At 49.8% G+C, this 22,068-nt stretch overlaps 1 long non-coding RNA gene across 4 annotated transcripts; it reads right to left on the bottom strand.

Annotated features, from left to right (window-relative positions):
• Positions 1–399: 399 nt before the first annotated feature.
• Positions 400–22,038, bottom strand: LOC139363011 (uncharacterized). 4 transcript variants are annotated; one of them, XR_011622844.1, is made up of 3 exons: positions 21,907–22,038; positions 8,903–21,244; positions 400–6,541 (listed from the first exon to the last, which is right to left on the bottom strand). It is a non-coding gene; the product is annotated as an uncharacterized lncRNA (long non-coding RNA). The 4 variants fall into 4 exon arrangements; XR_011622843.1 differs by lacking the exon at positions 400–6,541 and adding an exon at positions 6,553–8,333; XR_011622845.1 differs by lacking the exon at positions 400–6,541 and adding an exon at positions 6,553–7,196.
• Positions 22,039–22,068: the final 30 nt, after the last annotated feature.

Here is a 22,068-nt window from a genome sequence, read left to right as displayed (position 1 = left end):
ACAACACACTCCACACAACACACACACCCTACACACATCACACACACACCCCCCACACCCCACACCCACACACACACCACACCACACACACATGCACCACACATACACATGAACGCACCACACACCACACACACACGCCCCACATACCACACACACCCCCCCCACACACACCCCCACACATACCCCATACACACCCCACATCACACATACACACCCTACACACCCATCGTACAACACACACACACCCTGCACACACACCACACATGCACCACACCACACATACACATGCACACACACCACACACAGCCCCCACACCACACACGCACCATACACACACCACATACACACACCACACATACATACCTACACACATATACAAACACCACCCCCCACACACACCATATACACACACCCCACACACACACCCTACACCACCCACACTCACATCCCACACACATAGCCACACACATACACACACCCCACACACCCTATACTACTCACACCCTACACCCCACACACATATACACATTACACCCCACACACATACACATGTATACACATACACACCACACAGCCCTCCACATAGCCCTCCACACACACCCACACCCACACATACACACACACTGTTTTGTAAATATTAATTTTTTTCTAATTTGGCCTGAGGTCTCTCTTGAGAGTGGCTGTAAATTCTAGCCCTGACCAGGAGCGAGTGGGGCTGAGACACACAAGGCGGTGCTGCAAAGTTCATGAGCTCAGAAGCAGCTGGTCTCCCAGGGCCGCAAGAGGAGAGGGCAGCCTACCTCGCAGGGCTGACAGGAGTGGGGAGCCACTGGGGACATGCACACTCAACCACCGGGCAGGGGGAAAGACAGGGAGACCCAGGGGCCAACGCCTTTATGGGGACCAAGGAGTTAGTCAGGAAGGTTTCCCACGGGAGTTCTAATCCGTGGGTCTGGAGCAAGCAGGCCAGAGCTCCGTGGGGTCCCACTGTGACTGAAGGGTCACTGGGGCATAGGTCTGCAGAGTCCATGTGAAGTGTGGGGTCTGAAGGCGAGTCGCGCAGGTTGTGTCCAACTGTCCCATGGGGAGGGGTCACCAGGAGGCAGTAGTGCAAGGCAGATGTCTGGACCGGCCACCTTGAGAACCTGGGAGGAAGAGGACTGGAAACTCTGTCGGGGTGAAAGTCCAGCTTACATTCAAAACGGATCTGGCACAACATAAAATTATTCACTACACACCCACATACACACACACACAGAAAGACACACACATTCTTGATGTCCTAACTGCTTCCTCAAATTCTTGAAACAACCCTAATCAGGCTGTCACCTCCATCACTCCGCCAAAACAAATCTCAAAGTCACCCAGGACAGCCTGTGATAAGTGCAGCACTCACTTCTCAGTCTGCCTCTTTCTGAACTCTGCCGCATGGAACACCATGATCGCTCCCACCTCCTAAGACACCTTTGTTTACCGGCCACGCCAGGCTTCCAGGATGTCTTTGTGGGGATTAGGAAAAGCCTCTGCTCTGGGCAAATGCAGCTCCATGAGCACCTAAGCCATGAGGAGAGCAAGAGCGGCCCCTTCACCTGGAGCCTTTATGCAGTGCACAGACTGCTCAACAGTACAGGGCAGTTCTGCAGGGTTACAGGCCAAGGAGGGTCATCCAATGATGAGAGGCTAGAGACACAGAACAAGGAACCAGAGCCAACCTCAGAAGAGGCAGGCAGCAACATGATATGGCTCCTGGAGGAAATAATTGGAAGGAGAAGGAGAGGAGCACCTCTTCCAACAAGTGAGAAGCTTTCTACCAGTGTCTCATTGCCAAGAATCGGCCCCGGTGCTTATGTGAGAGCATATTCTGATGCTGAAGACATACACACTGAAGTAGGCAGGGGTCAGGGTCCTGATGTACGCAACTGACTCTGAAATGATCCTGCTCTGTGTATATGGGGTGCCAAGAGAGACAGGGATAGCAAGGGCTAAGGCAGCGGGCACAGTCGGACGGCAGGTGGGCTGGGGTGAAGAGGGTGGGTTCTCTGTACTCGTCCTGTGCTTGCAACTTTTGCTGGCAGTTTGAGATAATTTCCACCTAAGATGCTCTCTCTAAAAACAAAAAAGCTCAGCCTGGATGGCCCCAGGGTAACACCCTGCAGAGCCACCCTCATGGACCTCCAGAGGGACTGTGGCCCAGGCACCCTCCAGAGGGACAATGGCCTGGGCACCCTCCAGAGGACAGTGGCCTGGGCACCCTCCAGAGGGACAGTGGCCCGGCCATCCTGTTCTCCCAATGCCCAGGGCTTTTCCTGCTGCAACAGCAGAACAGTTTCACTGGAGGCCCAGGCACACCCTGAGGAGCTCCCATCTCAGACTCCACCACAGCCTGTGCCCCATGGGGTGGGACACATGGAGTGGGGGTGCTATGAGGGACAGGACCCAGAATGCCCCCTCAGGAGGAAGCCATGTGCAAGCAACAAGACGCAAATTGGAGAGGGGAAGCCAGTATGCTGCAGTATTCATGCCTGGGAAAGGGGCTCTCGGCATCTGTCCCCAACACAGGATACTCTGGCAAAAGCTGGTTTGGAGGCCATGATTGAGGCCTGGCGGCTGACCTGAGCCCCCCACTTCCTTCCAGACCCCAACTCAGCTTGTTCAAGAGCATCTGCAGGGAAGGGGAGATGAGTAAGGCCCAGTACAGCATCTTCTGACCTGACTAAGGTGACAGCCTGGCTCTGCCTCCCAAGGAAATATCTAGAAGGTAGCAAGAGATGGTTCTGGGCCCAGGCAATGTGAGTTCCCCGCCAGAATCAGGCTCAAGGCTCCTGTGCTGACCATCAGGGCCGGGTAGCCTGCCCTCTGGCAAACTATGCCTGGGACCCACCAAAGTGACCATTCTTCCCATGGTGGCCAGGCCTGGGGCAGAAACAGGGAGACCGTGGCACAAGACAAAGACCAAGGGGAAGACTCAGGAGGCCGAGGGCCTGCCGCCCACCCAGCCCTGCACAACCACAATCACCTCGCCTTTTCCCTGTTCTGAGGTCTCCGTGTTCAACATGAGTTCTCTAATGGATATAGTGTTCAAACCAACATTTTATTGCAGGGCATATAAATATCATGATCAAAGTTTTGACTTTTCACTTCAAAAATACCGAACTAGGGACTGATTTCACATTTCTGTTTGTAGAAATATTCCAAAGAAAACAAGTCTCTGAAAGCAATGCTTGCCAAAAATATTGTTTCTTAATACCCTTGTTTATAGAAAAATGAAGCATCTGGACCAAAGGCTCAGCAAAGAGCAGAGGGCTGATGCTTGCATGAAGGAAGCTGCCACAGAGTCCCGGCAAGCTTTGCAGAGGGGCTGATGCTTGCATGAAGGAAGCTGCCACAGAGTCATGGCAAGTTTTATTCCTTCTTATTTCTAAAGAGATGTTGTGGGTTATGCCCAAAACTGAAAACCCAGAAACAAAGATTCGGGGGGGATGGCTCTGAGCTTGTTATTTCTGAACTTCTCTGGGGAGCACGGTAAGATTGCAGAGGGCTGCAGGGCCATGTGAGTTGAGCTTCCAAACGTTTTGGAGGTTTTGCATTCTATTTTTGTCTCTAAGACAGATTTATTGAGGTACATTATGCATGTACGGTTTAATCCATCCTTTTCAGGTGTACACACCATAGGTGTTGACAAATGTAGCCAGTCATGTGACCACCACCACAATCAAGATATAGATCATTCCCATCACCCCCTAAGCTCCCCTTCCCCTGGCCATCAATCACCTCCCCCCATCCTCAGCAACCTTAATTTATGTCCCTATAGTTTTGCCTTTTCCAGAAAGGCGTACAAATACAGTTGTACCAAATGTAGATTTCAGCATCTGGCTTCTTTCACTTCGCATAATGCGTTTGAGATCATCCATGTTCTTGTATCAGCAGTTGTTTGTGGCTGAGCAGTACTCAGTTGTTTATGGCTGAGTAGCATTCTATTGGCTGGATATCACACTGTTATCAAAGCACCAGTGGAGGGCCCTTTGGGTTGCTTCCAATGTGGGTGATAAAGCTGCTGTTTTCTTTTCTCTTGGGTAATCACCTGGGAGTGAAAGTGTTGGGTCGTGGCAAGTTTCCTGTGCAGTAGGTTTAACTGTGGCCCAAAGTGGCTGTATCATTTCACATTCTCACCAACAATGTATGTGAGTTCCGGTTGCTCTCCATTTTTGCTGACATTTGATCTTGTATTTTTAATGTAGCCATTCTAATCGTGGTATCTCATTATCATTTGAATTTGTGTTTCCCTAATGACCATCGGTGCTGAGTGCCTTTTCATGTTCTTCTGTGCTGTTTGATCTCTTCTTTGGTGTCGTATCTGTCGAGCCCAACCCTTAAACGCATTCTCATACCCGGTGCTGATGAGTGGTGGGGGCGGGGCCTATGTGGGAGGCATCCCAACGTGTCTGTTACTGCGGCTTTCCTTCCTGTGCCCTCTAATGATGCCCTGGAGGACACCGTTTGACCACAGCCATCCTACAAAGGCCTCTCGGGGTGAAAGCTCCTAGCACTCTGTGGTAATCAGCTGTGAGGTTCATAAATGCCCCTCTCATTGAGGTTATGGGGAGGACGTAGTCCAGTGACTGTCATGATGTATCCATGCATGCTTTTCTAAGCAGGAGAGACAGCGTGGTGACCGCACAGCCGGCACATTTAGAATCATGCAGAACCTATGGCCTACCTGATGCTGGGCCCAGAGAGGTGACCAGATTTGACGGATCTTAACACAGTTCTTATGGCTGTGAAGGCAACAGGGACCTTGTCAGCAAGTCCACTCATGGCAGTGGATGGGAAGAGCAGGGCTGGACCCCACGTGGAGGGCAGCAGCCTTGGAGCCTCCCACCAGGGCCCTTCCGTGACAGCTGCACGCGGTACCGCTCCGGGGCTCCTGTCCACAGGCGCCCTATGCTGCCCTCTGCCAGGTTCTTGGTCTTTTCCTGCACACTTTGTGCAGCCTCCTAACGTGAGCTCAGCATGACCCCAGCTCCTCCCCACCTCCTTGCATCCTGGCTGCTGCTGCCCACAGTCAGATGGGCCAGACCAGTGCTTCCCAGCTGGGGCCGGCTTCCCCTCCTCCCCGATGCCTGGAGATATCTCGGGTTGTTGTGACTAGAAGCAGATGATACTAGCTAGCATCTTGTAGGTCAAGGCCAAGGATGCTGCTCAACACCCTACAGTGCACGGGACTGCCCCTCCCACCCACAACCAGGGCATATCCATCCCAGGTGTTGATAGGGTGTGAAGAGTGCTGAGGTTGGAACCCTTGCCCTAGGCACTTCCTGACTGACATCCTCCATGGGGGGGCCCAGCTTTCCTCAGGGCACACATGGCACTAAGCCCGTGGGGGTGGGGGTGGACAGGGAGCCGCAGAACCAAGTGTCACCCACAGCAGGGACTTAGGGGCGAGCAGGAGGAGCGGGGACATTGGCTGTGTGACAAACATATCCAGGGCACCAATTTGTCATTAATCCTTGCGGCACTTTAGGTTATGAACTGTGGTTTTATTATTACTTCCATTTTATTTTTATCTTCAGCAAGGAAAAAAATAATAAGGAAACAGGCAAAGATCAAAGAAGAAGGCATGAGTAATAGCTACACCCCACAGTGATCTGGACGTCGGCAGGGCTGAGGACATGAGACTGTCTGCTGCAGATGCCACCCTTCTGCAGCTGCCACGTCATAGCAGGCCAGCCCTGTGTGGTCCCCACCTCCTGAAAAAATCTATCTGCTATTTTTTCAACAGGAAAGTTTATGGATTCTCTTTCTCACATCATTAATCTTAACTTAGAGGCTTACAAAAACTTAACTTGTTTAAAAAGTAAAAGCAAATTAAAAAGTAGATTAAGCATAAGGTAATGGTTAATTTTATGTATCAACCCGGCTAAGCCACAGTACCCAGATATTTGGTCAAACATTGTTCTAGATGTTTTTGTGAAGGTACTTTTTGTAAATGAGATTAACGTTTAAATCAGTAGACTTTGAGTAAAGCTGATTTGCATCCATAGTGTGGGTGAGCCTCATCCAGTCAGCCAAAGGTCTTCTAGAGAAAGACTGAGGTCCCCTGAACAGGAAGGAACTCTCCCGCCCACGGCCTTCCTACTCAAACTGCAGCTCTTTCCTGGGTGTCCAGCATGCCCGCCCATCCTACAGACTGTGGACATGCCAGGCTGCACAACTGCATGAGCTGATTCCTTAGAATAAGTCTTCCTCCCTCCTTCTTTCTCTGTGTGCATGCACACACACACACACACACACACACACACGTTGCTTCTGTTTCTCTAGAGAACCCCGACAAACATGCCATGTTTATTATTTTTAGATTTTTCAGTGGCTGACACTCCATTATCCACATGACATTGGCTCTTTTTCCTTTCACAGTATGTTTTAATTTCACGGAGATCTGGGTCAGCCTGTGGGCGTGGGTAGCTTGTGAACCACCATCAGTGGGTATGTTCCAAAGAGACTCAGTGTTGAGAACGGCTGTCCTGTCCACCTAGAGTGCAATCTAAGGCCATGGAGAGAGGGTCGGTCAGGCCCAGTCACAAACAAAACACCCATAAGATCTCAAGTCAGTATCACCTCCCTCCTGGGAAGAAGGCTCCGCACAGGCAGGACCCAGGGAGGAGGCCTGGGGAAGCCACCCTGGCCTGGAGAGGAGAATGGGAGACAGAGGAAAAGGGAGCTCGGTGAGGCTTCGAGTCACAGCCACAACCTGACAAAGTGAGGCGCAAAGTCGTTCGGGACACAGAGGAGAGCAGCACCCCCAGCATGGTGCCACCTAGGGAGTCCAGGAAGACGATGGTGGCATTGGGCCATGTCCTCACACTACATTTTATCTTTCATAGATCGTGGAAGACAAAAGGCGGCAATACGTGTTTACTAAATGAACAAATGAATGGAAGAAGCCCATAGAGTCAAAACAGAAGAAGTTTTTGTGCATACACGTTCAGCCCTAACTCCTTCACTCTTCCAGCCGTTAAGAAAATGTCACCCAGTAGTAGCCGACACTCAGCACCTGTTCCAACACATTCTTCAGAGGCCGCCCAAGGTTTACAGTGAAGTCCATTCTCTAAAATGTGGTAGTGAAAGTTCTTGAAAATGCCTCCCCGACCATTTTTAGTTATTTTTGTGAGAAGTAGTGTTGTGAGTTGAATTGCATTCTGCCAAAAAGATATGATACTCAACCCCAGTGCCTAAGAATGTCACCATTTTTGGAAATAGGGATCTTGCAGATGTAATTAGGTGACGATGAGGTCATGCTGGAGTAAGGTGGGTCCTGAATCCAATGACTGAGGACCTTATACGAGGAGAGATACAGAGAAACACAAGAAGAAGACCACGCAAAGTCAGGCAGTGATTGGAGCACGGCTGGTGCTAGCCAAGGAGCGCTGAGCCTTGCCAGCATGCCAGCAAACTGGGAGAGGCGAGGAGGGACCCTACCCTGGTGCCTTCAGAGGCCGCGTGGCCCTGTAAAATCCTGCACCTGGATTTCTGGTCTCCAGATTGTGAAAGAATGCATTCTGATGTTTAAGCTTGTGGTAATTAATTATATCGTGGTAATTAATTACATCGGCCACAGGAAACTAACAGAGACCCCAAACAAAAGGAGTGGAACAAGGGGTTGAATCATCACTCCAGTTGAGAACAAGTCTGTGCCTTAAAGAACAGGTACTAATACTGAACCCATTGGGAAACTCCAATTCTTAAACACGGCACCTTTCACAACACCCAGTGCTCTTGCGGTGCTTACATCATGCTGGGCAGCCGGCTCTTGTCTGCTTTACACTCTTGTCTTGTACTTTACACTCATTAACTCAACTCTTCCACAACCCATGGGGAGACCGAGGCACAGAGAGTTTAAGTAACTCACTCAAGGTCACACAGTTGATCGCTGGCAGGGTCAGGATGTGAGATCTGGGTCCACAAGCTTTTTTTTTTTTTTTTTTTTTTTTCAGGGTCTCACTCTGTCACCCAGGCTGGAGTGCAGTGGTGCCAACATGGCTCAGTGCAGCCTTGACTTCCTGGGCTCAAGCAATCCTCCCACCTCCATCTCTCATCTAGCTGGAAACACAGGTGTGCTAATGTTTTTATTTTTTGTAGAGACAGGAACTTACTTTGTTGCTCAGGCTGGTCTCAAATTCCTGGGCTCAAGCGATCCTCCTGTCTCAGCCTCGCAAAGTGCTGGATTCTAGGCGTGAGCATCAGCACCTGGGCACAAGCTTTTTCTTAAGCACTAAACGATGCTGCCTGTATTCATTTTCTGGGGCTGCCACAACAAATGCCAACAAACCAGGTGTCTGAAACCACAGAAATATGGTCTTTCAAAGTTCCGGAGAGTAGAAGTCCAAAAGTGAGGTGCGGGCAGGACCACCCTCCTCTGAAGCCCCCAGGAAGGTGCCTTGCCCAGCGCCTCTCAGGCGACTTCAGTCCTTGGTGCTCCTTGGCTTGGAGCAGCATCGCCCTAGTCTTGGTCTCCATCTTCACGCGGCCTTTCCCTGTGCATCCCCCACTTATAAGGTCACAGCCATTAGATTTAGGACCCACCCTAATCCAAGATGACCGCATCTGAACCTGAATACATCTGCAAAGACTGTTTTTCCAAATAGGGTAACGTTCACACATACAGAGAGTTCGGGCTTCCATCTACCTTTCTGGGGACTCAACTCAGCCCACCACAGAGCTCAGGCCTGCCCCAGGAATGCTGTGCCCTTGGGCTGCTCCAGGCTGGAAGGGCGCAGGAAGCAGAGCCGGCCTCCAGGGCTCCGCCAGGGACCACACTCCAGCCCATGCACCGGGGACCCAAGACAGCCCAGCGGGAGGACAGTTGGAACAGAGACTCTGATGACCGTGGGAACAGCTTGCACACCTCTGTGCCGCTCTGAGTGTGACCTGCTCCATCCCTTCACTTGATTTGTCCTCTGTATCTGGAAGCATCCTCTCCACAGTGCAGTGGTTTCCCTGTGAGGCTCCTGGGTTATTCCCGATGATTTGCTTTGCTGCCCAGCACAAAGGCTAGCATTTATAGTCACTCTCCAGAGAGACCCCTAAGACCCAACTAAAGCAGAATCACAACAGAAGCCTAGAGAGGTTGCCTGGCAACGACTCCCTATTGTGCCTATTGTGACCTCATCTTCCCCGGCCTCCTGCAGTGCCCCTGTGCACTGCCACTGTCATCGGCCTGAGGTGCATGCCAGTATGGGCCTTCCCACAGTTCTGTGCCCTGTCCCCTTCCTCCCAGGGACTAAAGACCCTGGAGGAGCTTGGAATGCCAGGCTTCCAGAGCCTGACTCCTGCCCGTTACACACTGCACAGCAAAGTCCGGGTTCTATGTTCCATTGCCGCCTGGTCACCTGGTCCCTGCCCTGTTGTTCCTCTTTTGCAGGACTTGCCTTGGCTCTCTTGTCCTCAGTCTACGTCTTGTCTCAAACAAAGGCCCTCCCCAGACACAGTGCGCTCCACAGTAGTGACATGTGAACAACTACACATCCCTGATTTCCAGGAACACTTGTGAATTCACGTATTCACCCTCCATTTTAAAAAGTCACATTTCCCATGCAGTGCTGGGTACAGCATTTAAAGCATATCTCCCGGACTGCTGTGTGCTCTGGGCAGCTGCCGGAGACCATGGCAGGATGTGTGCCACTGTCACAGATGAATAACCCCTTCTTAGCATACTTTGCAATATAATCAAATCCCATCATGCCTGTTTGGTGATGTTAATTCCAGGATTCTATTCTATTCTATTCTATTCTATTCTATTCTATTCTATTCTAGTAAGAACACATGAGATCTATCCTCTTAAAATGCTAAGTGTCCACTGCAGCATCATGACTATGGGTGTGATGTTCTGCAGCGGATCTCTAGAGCTCATTCATTTGGCTTAATTAAAACTTAATGCCTCTCATTTCCCCTCCCTGAGCCCCTGGCAGCCACCTTCCCACTCTTTGGTTCTATGAGTTTCACTGCGTTAGCCAGCTCGTATAAGTGGAATCCTGCAGGATTTGTCCCACTGTGACTGGCCTGTGTCACTCATCCGTGTTGTCGTGGTTTGCAGAATTATCTTTGGTAAGGGCGAATAGTATTTCACTGGCTGTACGCACCATGCTTTCTTTATTCGTTCACGTGTAGATGGACGTTCAGGCTGACTCCACATCTTAGCTGTTGGGAATGAACGTGGGAGTGCAGACATCTCCTGGAGAGCCTCATTCCAATAATTTGGATAAACACCCAGGATAGACTAATGCAGCTGTGGCAGGGGTTCAACAGCAGGCTTGGTGGGGCTGGGGGCAGGATTCTGCGTAGAGCTCCAGGGCAGGCACAGGGCACGAAGAAGGAACGTGGGCGGGGGGTGAAGAAGCAGCTGTCTGAGGGTAGGGCTCTGGTTACACCTGGTCCCCCAGCCTCAAACCAGCATTGTTGCAGGCTCCTCCCAAGTCCAATGAGCCACAGGCCTGCCCTGGATGCCGGTGTCCATACCATCACCACTGTCTTGTTCAGACTCTTTAATTCCTTCTTGAAAGCATTGCAGAAGGCCCCCACCTCCAACCCCGCTTCTAATCTCTTCCTCTCCTTTGACCTTCCACAAGGAGAAGGCTTGTGGAAGCCTCAAAACCTGAACATGTCTCTCCTGATTGTGAAACTCCACCCAGTGTTCTTGTTACCCAAGGGGAGTCCAGACCTGGGCACATGTGCACAGAGCCCCTACCTGTCCATCCTCAGCCCTCACACCAGGTCTCCAGCTGGGCCCCAAACCCTCAGGTCCAGAGTGTCCTCTAAGCCCTATGCCAGGCTTTCCATCTAGAACTCCCGTCCCAATGTCCATTCTTTCAAGTATTCACTGAGCACCTGCCATGTCCAGGACCTATCTTAGGTGCCAGGGATACACCATGGAACTGAAATTTGGGTGAGGTAACTGACGGTAAACAAAGACACAAGAACGCAGCAGATATTGGTAAGAGCTACAATGAGTAATTCAGGATCAAGATGGGAAGAACTGACTGAAAGAAGGAGACATAAGAAGAACAAAGAGGAAGGATGTCCCAGGTGGAGAAAAGAGGCCACACAAGGCCCCTGAGCAGGAGGGAAGGCAGAGAACAGTGCAGCTAGAGGTGGTGAAAGGGACAACAGGCATGGTCTGGGGCTGGGTGCTTCCTGCAGGAGGTAAATGAGGGCTTGCTCTAGGGCTCAACACCTGTGGATGTCCACAAGCATGGAGACTCCATGAGGGCAGGAATCTCTGTTCTGCTTACTGAAGTATCCTAAGGGATAGAACCATGCATACAGTGTGTGTAGGGGGTGCAGAACCATGAGTGATTGAATGAATGAAGACAAATACATGACTCTGGATTTGGTCACACAGAGGCTACTGGTGACCCTGACAAGTCGTGGAGACTCCAGAAGACTGGCACTCGGGAGGTGAGATGCAGACAGGGACACATAGGCCTTGAAGGGAACTCAGCACACTGTGTTTAAAGTGTCTGCATGCCCCTTGGCTGGTGTGCTCCTTCGGGTTGGGGCCTGAGTCCCATGCCTCTCTGCACCCTGCCAGCCAGCATAGCGTGCAGCCACCACTTGGTACATACTCAGTGAATATTCATCAAATGCAGGTATCACGTTGATGAGCAATCAGGAGCTGACCAATGTCACTTCTCAGAATCCACCAGCCACCACTGGTCACACAACCTACCTAAGGGCAGGAGGCTGGCCATGTCACTATCATGACTGCCCTGTGGGGAGGGAGATGACCCAGAGAGAAGCACAGAAAGTCTCTGCTGCTCTCCTCAAAAGCAAATCCCATTCCACCCGCAAATACCACAGGAGCCCTCACTTGGGGCCAGGTGCACACTGGCCTAGAAGCTCACGGTCTAGAAGTAGAGACAGCTAATAAGCCAACATTCCAGCCCAGTGCTTTAACAGAGGTGTGTCCTGGGCCCCCAGGTGTTGGTGGCTGCTGCTCCAGTTGAGGGGATCAGAGAGGGAACTACAAGGCAGTAACACTTGCCTGTGGCCCAGAAGGATGGGCTGCAGTTCTCCAGGCCACCTGCCCTGGAGATGGGACAACGCTGGAGCCCTAGCGTGTTACTGACTTCTAGTATTGCCTAGTGGTAACTGCCTTGCCCAACTGGAGGATCAGAGAAGGGCAACAGTAAGGTCTGTCTTCTACACTGTAAAATCCTTCCACAGAGTTCTAGATTTTGCATGTAAAACCTTCTGAGTCATTAACATATTAGAAATCTCTGAAAGATAATTTAGAATTTCCTGATTATCAAAGAATCTACATCTCCCCTCCATTATTACAACCCAATGGTCAAGTTTTAGATCCTCACTATAATTCAGTAATGATTTCCACGACCAAAAATGATTTTGAGATTGTTAACTGAGCGAGTCTCATTGGGGTTAACTCAGTGAAGCCTCGAGCGATTCGTCTCAGTATTGCTGATTGCCTTCAGTCACGTGCTGCTGGGCCTGTGCTCCAAGGGGCTACAGTGACAACACAGAGCAGATCTACAGTGGGGATGACACTGGAAACCTCCCGTTCAGATCCTGTGACGCGTCAAGTGAAGCTTCTTCACTTCCAATACAATTAATATCAATTCTTGGGCCTGAAGGCATTTCAATTTCAAAGTGCTTTGCAGTAGTTCAACTTTGCTCTGTGATATTTTGTCTTTTATAATATATTTGATGTAATTTTTGCTTGTTGATGGTCTTTTGACATTTTTGCACATATTTGGTCCTATTCAGAATATCTGAACAATGTTATTCTGAAGGGTAGCTTACACTTGATAAAACAATTGGTGTTTTTTTTTTTTTTTTTTTTTTTTGGAGACGGAGTCTCCCTCTGTCGCCCAGGCTGGAGTGCGGTGGCGCAATCTCCACTCACTGCAAGCTCCACCTCCCGGGTTCCCGCCATTCTCCTGCCTCAGCCTCCCGAGTAGCTGGGACTACAGGCGCCCGCCACCGCGCCCGGCTAGTTTTTGTATTTTTTAGTAGAGACGGGGTTTCACCGGGTTAGCCAGGATGGTCTCGATCTCCTGACCTCGTGATCCGCCCGTCTCGGCCTCCCAAAGTGCTGGGATTACAGGCGTGAGCCACCGCGCCCGGCCACAATTGGTGTTTTTTTACCGTAGATTTATTGTCATGGTGGCCACCTAGTTGTTTCTTTGGTTGTTGTTGTTTTTGGTACCTGAATCGAGGATAGGCCACTCACTGTACTGGCCAGTAAAAGACAGTGAATGCAGAAATGGGGATTTTAGTTTTAACAGAGAATTCTGCTGAACTAACTTCAAGCCCAGGAGAAAGAACACAGGGCTTAATTTTAGAATAAGTATTACATTGCTGATAATATAGTCTAGTAAGAATACTACCTTGATAACTATGCCACCATAATGAAATCAAATAAGCACTCCAGTCCACTGATTGCAAGGAAAAAACTAAAGTTAAAAAGGAAGTCAGATTTCATAGAGATGTTCAGATGTTGTTCTCCCTTACCGCCCTTATCACATGCCCTAGTCATCTCATTTTTCAAACTTAGTTGATTTTTATAAAGCACAATTTGGGGGAATATTTCCAAGAATCATTTGAAAATTCCAGACTTAGGCTGAGCGGGGTTGCTGATGCCTGTAATCCCAGCACTTTGGGAGGCCAAGACGGGAGGATCACTTGAACTCAGGAATCCAAGAACAGCCTGGGCAACATGACAAAACCCTGTCTCTACAAAAAATGCAAAAATTAGCCAGGCATGGTGGTGCACGCCTGGGGTCCCAGATTCTTGGAGAACTGAGGCAGGAGGATTGTTTGACCCAGGAGTTGGAGGCTGCAGTGAGCCATGTTTGCACCACTGCCCTCCAGCCTGGGTGACAGAGTAAGACCTTGTCTGGGGAAAAAAAAAAAGAGAAGAAAGAAAATTCTAGAGTTATTATCGTCAACAATATGTAAAACAAATTGAATATGCAAACTTTGTGAAACCTCAGAAGACATCACTGTGGTTCTTGATCATTGGTCTTCACCAGCTAACAATTTTTAAAGTGCTGCAACATCAACAATCGGCCTACCTCAGAAAGAAAGCATAAAGAGAACTCAGTTTCTATTTTTAGACATAGTAATTTCACAGATATCAGAGAAGCAGACAGTGTACCAAATCAATTGAGTCACATTTAAAAGGAGGGGTTGGGGGACGGGGAGAAAGTCTCCTCTATAATGGAGAAAACAGATTAAATCATTTGACCCAGTTTTTGTGAGAGGGCTTTATAAGCAAACCAAGTATAAGTTCTATAATGTTTTATTAAATCTAGTTCTAAAGTGGATGTTTTAATTCAAATTTGAGGGTATATATTTATTAAGATATTTAAATGTATCAAAGGTATAATATAAGCATGCCAAATATAAAAAATAGATTTTGGAAATAAAAAAGCACAGTAAATGCTTTTTTTTTTTTTTTTTTTTTTTGAGACGGAGTCTCACGCTGTTGCCCAGGCTGGAGTGCAGTGGCGCGATCTCGGCTCACTGCAAGCTCCACCTCCCGGGTTCCCGCCATTCTCCTGCCTCAGCCTCCTGAGTAGCTGGGACTACAGGCGCCCGCCACCGCGCCCGGCTAATTTTTTGTATTTTTAGTAGAGACAGGGTTTCACTGTGGTCTCGATCTCCTGACCTTGTGATCCGCCCGCCTCGGCCTCCCAAAGTGCTGGGATTACAGGCTTGAGCCACCGCGCCCGGCCAGTAAATGCTTTTTAAATCAAATTTAAACACACATTCACGTCTTTCTCAATAAGGTGATTCATGAGTCAACAAGGTTGACTCTTAACAAAAGGAGTAAAGCTCTAAACTCTCCAAGATTTAAAAACAAAAACAAACAAAAACCAGCCATTTGTTGTTGTTGTTGTTGTTTTTTTAATAGCTTTCGGATCAGATGATTTAGTGAGCACTTTTCACCACTGATGCATTATGTGTGCAGGGGCCCATGAAGCTTGATGTCCAAATTGAACAAACGGCCTTGGCTGCCCTGAACACTGTGGGAAGGAAACACCGCCGTTTGCCTTGCAGATGCACCATACATGCTGCCGTTTGGAAAAGGCCACCTAGACTAATGCCTTCTGGTGAGTTCACATTGCCCACAATCTGATGTCCCAGCCTGTGAATCCAGAACAGCCACTGTCAGCCCGCTCAGGCCTGTCCAGGAATCAGCAAAGCCTTTGTCTGGGGCAAAGCTGCCTCCGCTTTCTTCGTGGCCATTGCATGGAAGGGGGTAACTGATGGACTCCAGCGCTTGTCCTCGTCAGGCCCCGGCCGAGGGAGCTCAATGCACTGAGAGGACCAAAGCCTGGCACCACCATCTGCAGGCTCAGGCCAGCTGGATCTGGGTCCCTGGGAGAGGCAGAATAGTCTCCCCTCCTCTGTGCCTCATAACCTTGAGCGCACACGTGTCTCCAAGCATTTACCACTTGTATCGATAGTTCCTGTCATGTCTATTTCCAGGAGACAGAGCTGGTGCCATTTCCTTGAGGGTAGAGATCATCTGGTAGTCACCTTCACAGTCCCAAAGCCTGGGGCCATGACACACATGAATAACAATGATGAAGACAGGAGGAGCAAGACAAAGATGGTAAAAAGGTAGGCGTGGTCCACCTCCCACGTACCTCACTCTTTATGGAATAAATAACACGTAAACAAATTCACTGATCAGACACAGGACTTGGTGTATGCAGCCCTCTGCTTCCAGCCTCCTTTCAGCCTCTTCCCAGCTGCACAAACCTTTCACCTTCCCGAATGATCTAACCAAAGCACTGTGCTCCACGTTCACCACTTCCCATTTAGGAAAAAATAAGATAAAGGGCTGACCAGTTAACAAATTCTACCATACACATCTGAAATGCTTTCAGAGCAGCTGGCTATATTTGGAAGGTCAGGGACACTGACAGGGACACTGATGTCAAATAGTTCCAACTTCCCTTCCTCCACTTCCCAGCTTTTATGAGGCCCCCTTTCCTGGTGTTATTCCTAAAAAGCAGGATCCCAGTGCAAATGAGATCACAGTCGAGGACACGCAGCAGATGCTTGCAACAACAGAAGCAGTCACTCTTCACCCCACTTCACAGTTTTGGGGATGTGGAATCCATCTTTTTTTTACCAAAGGACGCCCATGGTGCAGATCTGAATGCAACGGTCTTCCTTACCTTTCATGATAGCAACTTAAGGAATAGCACATAAGAATTTTCTTAATTCATACAAAGTTTATAATCATATAGAATTACTACTGTTATTATACACACACACACACACACACACACACAGAGTCCTCTCCCAATCTTTTTTTTTTTTTTTGAGACGGAGTCTTGCTCTGCTGCCCAGGCTGGAGTGCAGTGGCCGGATCTCAGCTCACTGCAAGCTCCGCCTCCCGGGTTCACGCCATTCTCCTGCCTCAGCCTCCCGAGTAGCTGGGACTACAGGCGCCCGCCACCTCGCCCGGCTAGTTTTTTGTATATTTTAGTAGAGACGGGGTTTCACCAGTTAGCCAGGATGGTCTCGATCTCCTGACCTCGTGATCCACCCGTCTCGGCCTCCCAAAGTGCTGGGATTACAGGATTGGGCCACCGTGCCCGGCCCCTCTCCCAATCTTAAGACAAAAGGGTTTCTTAGAAACTAGTGTGGATCTAATGCAATGCAAGTAATATTTGTGGCATTTGTATGCTGAACTGGAGGGATATCCTCCAGGCATTTGCCCTTTAAGAACAAGGATGGAGTGACCAGAAGAGAGACGAAGAGGCAATTAGGCCCTTTGGAGAAAACCAGCACTAATGCTTCTGGCTGGGAGATCCTTAAGCTTAGTACCACTTTTCTTTTATGCTAATGTTTACAGATGGCGGCTCAATTATGAGAACCCAGTGTGATCAACACTCAATCCCACCCAACTTCAACTATGCTGAAGAGGCACTATGACTCGGGACACTCCAGTTCTGAGTATGCGGAGTGATATTCACTGTGAAGGTGGTTGTTGGAAACCATTTACACGGCAACCCAATGTGTTCCTATTTCCTCACTTTCCCCACTTCCCATTCTCTTCTCTTTTCTCTTTCTCTGTTTCACATACCTTTCAAAGGCCTTCCCATGCTGCTACATGCACACAGGAATACTGTTCTTATCTGCAGTAGGCTGAATAATGACCCTTAAAGATATCAAGTCCTGATCTCTGAAACCTCCAATGTTACCTTATATGATAAAAGGGTCTTGCAGATGCTAATTAAATTAAAATATCTTGAGATGGGGAGATCATCCTGGATTCTCCAGGTAGGCCCTAAATGCCTTCCCAAGTGTCCCTTTATGAAAGAGGCAGAGAAGGTCAGGTGTGGTAGTGCACACCTGTAGACCTAGCTACAAGGGAGGCTGAGGCTGGAGGATCACTTAAGCACAGAAGTTCAAGGTTACATGAGCTAAGAGTGCACCACTATACTCCAGCCTAGGCAACAGACCAAGACTAGGTGTCTAAAACAAAAACAAAAACAAAACAAAAGAAAGAAACAGGTAGAGGGAGATTTGACAAACAGAAAAGAGGCCACGTGAACACAAAGGCAGAGATCAGAGTGATGCAGCCACAAGCCCAGGAATGCTGGCAGCCACCAGAGATGGAAAGCAAGGCACTTTCTCTATATCCTCCAGAGGAAATGTGGCCTTGCTCACACCTGGATTTCCATCCCATAAGACAAATTTCGGACTTCTGACCTCCAGAACTGTAAAATAATAAGTTTTTATTGTTTTAACCCACCAAGTTTATAGAAAGTTATTACAGCAGCCACAGGAAACTAATGAATTTTTTAAAGAGATACCACCCAACCCATAGATTGGGCAAATTTGGACAGCCAGGTATCCATTCCAATGAAGTGATGGTTAAGAGAATCGCAGCTGATTAAAACTTCCCACTTCCAAATATGCAGAAGCAGATACAATAAACCCCATATAGACTTCCCTCCCCCAAATTACGAAAGGGCTGTTTGTGTTTGTTATAAGAAATGCAAACCAACTGAGTCATACCATTAACCCTGGAGAATCAGCTACCACTGTCACAGTTTCAGAGAGAAAACTCTAGCTATCGGGAACAGATGGCCCAGGACACAGCCCTAGCAACAGACCCAAAGCTCCAGGCATACACAAGTTAACAGACATGGACTCTGTGCCAAGGGGTGTACAAACTAGTGGAGAAACCAGCCTTTGAGCAGATGGGAATAGGTAAAATAGATGGTACAGTGGAGTCACTGAAGCACAGAGGGAGGCAGCCTCGGTCTGACACTTGAAATTGGATTTGCCTGCAAATCGAATAGGAAAAGGCCATCCTAGGAAGTGCCTGTGCCAGGCTACATGGCTAGAGTGGTTGGCAAAGGCAAGGCAAGCAGAAAACAAAGCCACCTTGGCAGCACTGAACAGGCCATGCCCAGCACTGAGGCCGTAGGCATCTGCAAGCCACATGGGAGGATGGGTGGGTATACAGCACCAGAGCAAGTTAACCCGATCAGCATTTGGAAAGATGAGTTTGACTGAAAATGGACTAGACTGGGAAGAGAAGGAAGCAAAACTGAGGCAGGAACTTGGTTGCAATGGCTACAGATTGGACAGAGATGCTCCAGGCCAGAAACAGCTGAAGTAAGGCTGGTAAGGACAGGTTTAAGTGGCATTTAAGAGGCAGATTGATAGGACTTAGTGACAGTTGAATGCAGATATTGAGAAATAACCATCAAGTTTCTGGCTTGGGTAGCAAGGCAGACAGCAGCATCTTTAACTAAGTAGGACACGGTCAAGGATGGAAAAAATGATTCAAAGGCAGATAGAATGTCAATAGGAAGTCCAACTGTGAGCTTGCTGTGTGCACAGCTGTGGGTTGTCTGCAGGGTGTGTAATGAGGTGGCTGCATAAACAATGTGCATTTTGTATAAAAGAACATATGTGTCTATGGTGTGAGAGATCCTGTTTGGGGTGCTTCAGTGTATGGATAACACCAATAAAAATGTGTGGAGCTCCTCCTATAGTCCAGGCAAAAGGAAAGAAGTAGAGGGAGATTTGACAGACAGAAGGTGGCCATGTGAACACAGAGGAAGAGATTGGAGTGATACAGCCACAAGCTCAGAAATGCTGGCAACCACCAGAAGCTGAAAGCGGCAAGGAATTTAGACCGAAAGCCAGGCATTGGGCAGTCATAGGCAAACAAGAAACCTGTTGGGGGCATGAGAGGGTCCTGGCTGGCAAATCCAGTATCACCTACACGAGTGGTGTCAACAAAACCTACACCAGGTGCTATGGGAGCACAGAGGAGGGAGCACCAACCCTAGATGCAGCTGAGAAGGTGCCAGTCGGGTGGGGTGGGGAGGTGGTGGAATCCGGGAGGAAGAAGCACCAATCAAGATAAAATTATCCCATTAAAATAGGGTATTAGTGGTAGGGGCGATAGCTCAGGCAGAGGGGACAACACACTTGAAGCCCAGAAACCCAGAGGCAAGAGACAGAGCAAGACTAGAGGCATGCGTGTCAGAGCGGAGGTGGGGGAGAGATGGTGGAGGCTGGGCCAAGTCCTCAGGCACTTGGGCATTGTGGTTTGAACTCTCACCTAGGCAATGGAGAGTCACTAAACCCTAAGCAAGGGAGTGGCATGATTCCTTTTGCTGTTTAGAAAAATCGTTTTGGCTGCAATGTGAGGATGGATTATAAGGGGAAACCTGGAGGCTGGGAGAACAGTTAGGAAGCCATTCAGGCGGGGAAGAAGTGGTTACATTCCCAGAGAAACATTCAGGAGGTCGGACAGACAGGACTTGGGGATAGACCCAATACTGGAAATGAGGGAGGAGCCCACTATGGTGCCCACATTCCTGGCTCCAGCAACTGGGCATATGTTCCAGGCATGGATGAGACTGCATAGGGTGTGTGTGCCAAGAAACCCAGTGCAAGCATGGGCAGGGGCAGAAGGGCCAACACAGCGGGCCCAGGAGGAGCAGTCAGCCAAGAGGTGGGAAATCCAGGGAATGAGGCGTAACTGAAGCAATCAGTGCTGAAGCAATTGGAAGCGTGTCACAAATCAAAGAGAGCAACTGAAAGATGCAACGGTTTCTGCCAGATTTGGCAGTTGGGTCAATTCCAGTGAAATGGTGAGGCCGAAAGCCTGATCATACAGCTCAAAGCAGAGACACCAATGCGTATCGTCCTGAGGAAGGCTGAAAAAACAAAAAACAAACAACAAAACAAAACAAAAAAACAGCTAAGCAAGTGGCTACAAAGGGATCGCTCAAGGGAGGCTGCTTCCAGCATGTGGTAAAGCGAGTACTAGTTTTCTCACCTATGAAACTAGGATAGCAGCACACACTCCCCCAGCCTAATCACAGGGGATCCTAAAACTCAAGGTTCTTTGAAAACTTATAATCACTGTTGCCTTCTACTTTCAGAACAGAGCCACTCTGTGCTTTTCCATCATACAGTTCAAAATATAGACACTCTTTAGGCTGGGCACGGTGGCTCACACCTGTAATCCCTGCACATTGGGAGGCTGAGGCAGGTAGATTGCTTGAGACCAGGAGTTTGAAACCAGCCTGAGCAACATGGTGAAACCCCATCTCTATCAAAAATACAAAAATTAGCTAGGTGTGGTGGATGCATCCATAGTCCCAGCTACTGCGGAGGCTGAGACGGGAGGATGGCTTGAGCCAGGGAGTGGAGGCTGCAGTGAGCTGAGATCATGCCACTGCACTCCAGCCTAGGGGTGACAGAGACTCCGTCTCAAAAAAAAAAAAAAATTTTTTTTTAAGTTTTTTAAGGTTGTAGGAGAAAATTTTTAGGTGCAAGATCCTTTATGGAAGACTAACAGTCCTCTTAAAATTAGTCAAACTAATAACAATCGACAACAGAGCTGTTAATTTGGGAACAAGTTTTTAATTTGTATCAATCTAATGCTCTTTCACATACTTCCAAACGTTACATAAATTATTTTACCTAGTGCATACAACTTTCAAAAACTGTATTTGGGAAGTAACACTCTTGACAATTATTAACAGGGGTTTTATATCCCGGAGTTTGAGTGTCTACGGGAGAACCCGTCCCTGCAGGAGGCACTCCTCCTCCACCTGCGACCCGGGCTGGGAGAATCCACGAGGGGCTCTGTTGAGCGCTCTCCGCCAGCGAGGCTTTCCTCCCGGTCGGTGTTGACAGTGTGGCATTTCTGTTATCTAATTTCTGGTTTTGACTGAAAGCGAAGTGAGTTTTCTCATCAGTGGACTTGTAACATTTCTGCAAAAAAACTGACCACAGCCCTCCCAGACACCGATGAGCGGGGCACTATGGAAAGTCTCGGGCTGCCTGCCGGCCGCTGTGGACGCCCCGACGGGGGTCAGGGCCGGCCAACAGGAGTCACCCTCGGACCGACCCCCATCTGAGAGGCGAAGGAGCCCGGACGCCCCGGCAGCGGCCGCCGGGTCCCCGCCCAGGGGCCAGGTGGCCAGGTCGCGTCGGGAGAAGAAAATGGAAGCGCTCTGAGCGACTATCGGCCGGCGCCGCCCCCCGCGGCCTTCCCTCGCGGGCAGGGACCGTCTGCCGCCGACCCGAGGACCGCAGGGCCCCGCTCGCCGCCCGCGCCCGTCAGGAAGCCGCGCGTCGCTCCCATCGCTGTCAAGGTAGTCGGCTCGGGGCGTCGCCCACCGTCCACCGGTGCATGGGAGCGCGTCCTCCCCTCCGAGGAACTAAGCGGCCGCGCCACGCATCCCGCCGCGCCGGAAGCGGGGACTAGGGGCGGCCCAGCCGGGCAGGACCGCGGCGGAATGACCTGGGGCGACCCCGCGGCAAGGGCGCCTCCGGCAGGCGGCAAAATTCCCTGAGAATCGGCGCGCTACTCGCCGCGACGGACTCCACCTGGCCGGGGCGCTCGGTCTCCTCGCCGTGGCCACCAGCCGAGCCGCCTCCCCTCAGGGCCGCCGCAGGCTCCCCTCTGGGACCGAGGGCGCGGGCTTGCAGCGCGGCGGCGTCCGTTCGGCGAGCGGCTGCCGGCAGGCCCGCCCTCCCCGGCCCCCAGCG

The sequence above is a fragment of the Macaca nemestrina genome, chromosome 4 (genome assembly GCF_043159975.1).
Source record: "Macaca nemestrina isolate mMacNem1 chromosome 4, mMacNem.hap1, whole genome shotgun sequence".
Lineage (NCBI taxonomy): Eukaryota > Metazoa > Chordata > Mammalia > Primates > Cercopithecidae > Macaca > Macaca nemestrina.
This window is presented reverse-complemented; position numbering and strand designations above follow the sequence as displayed.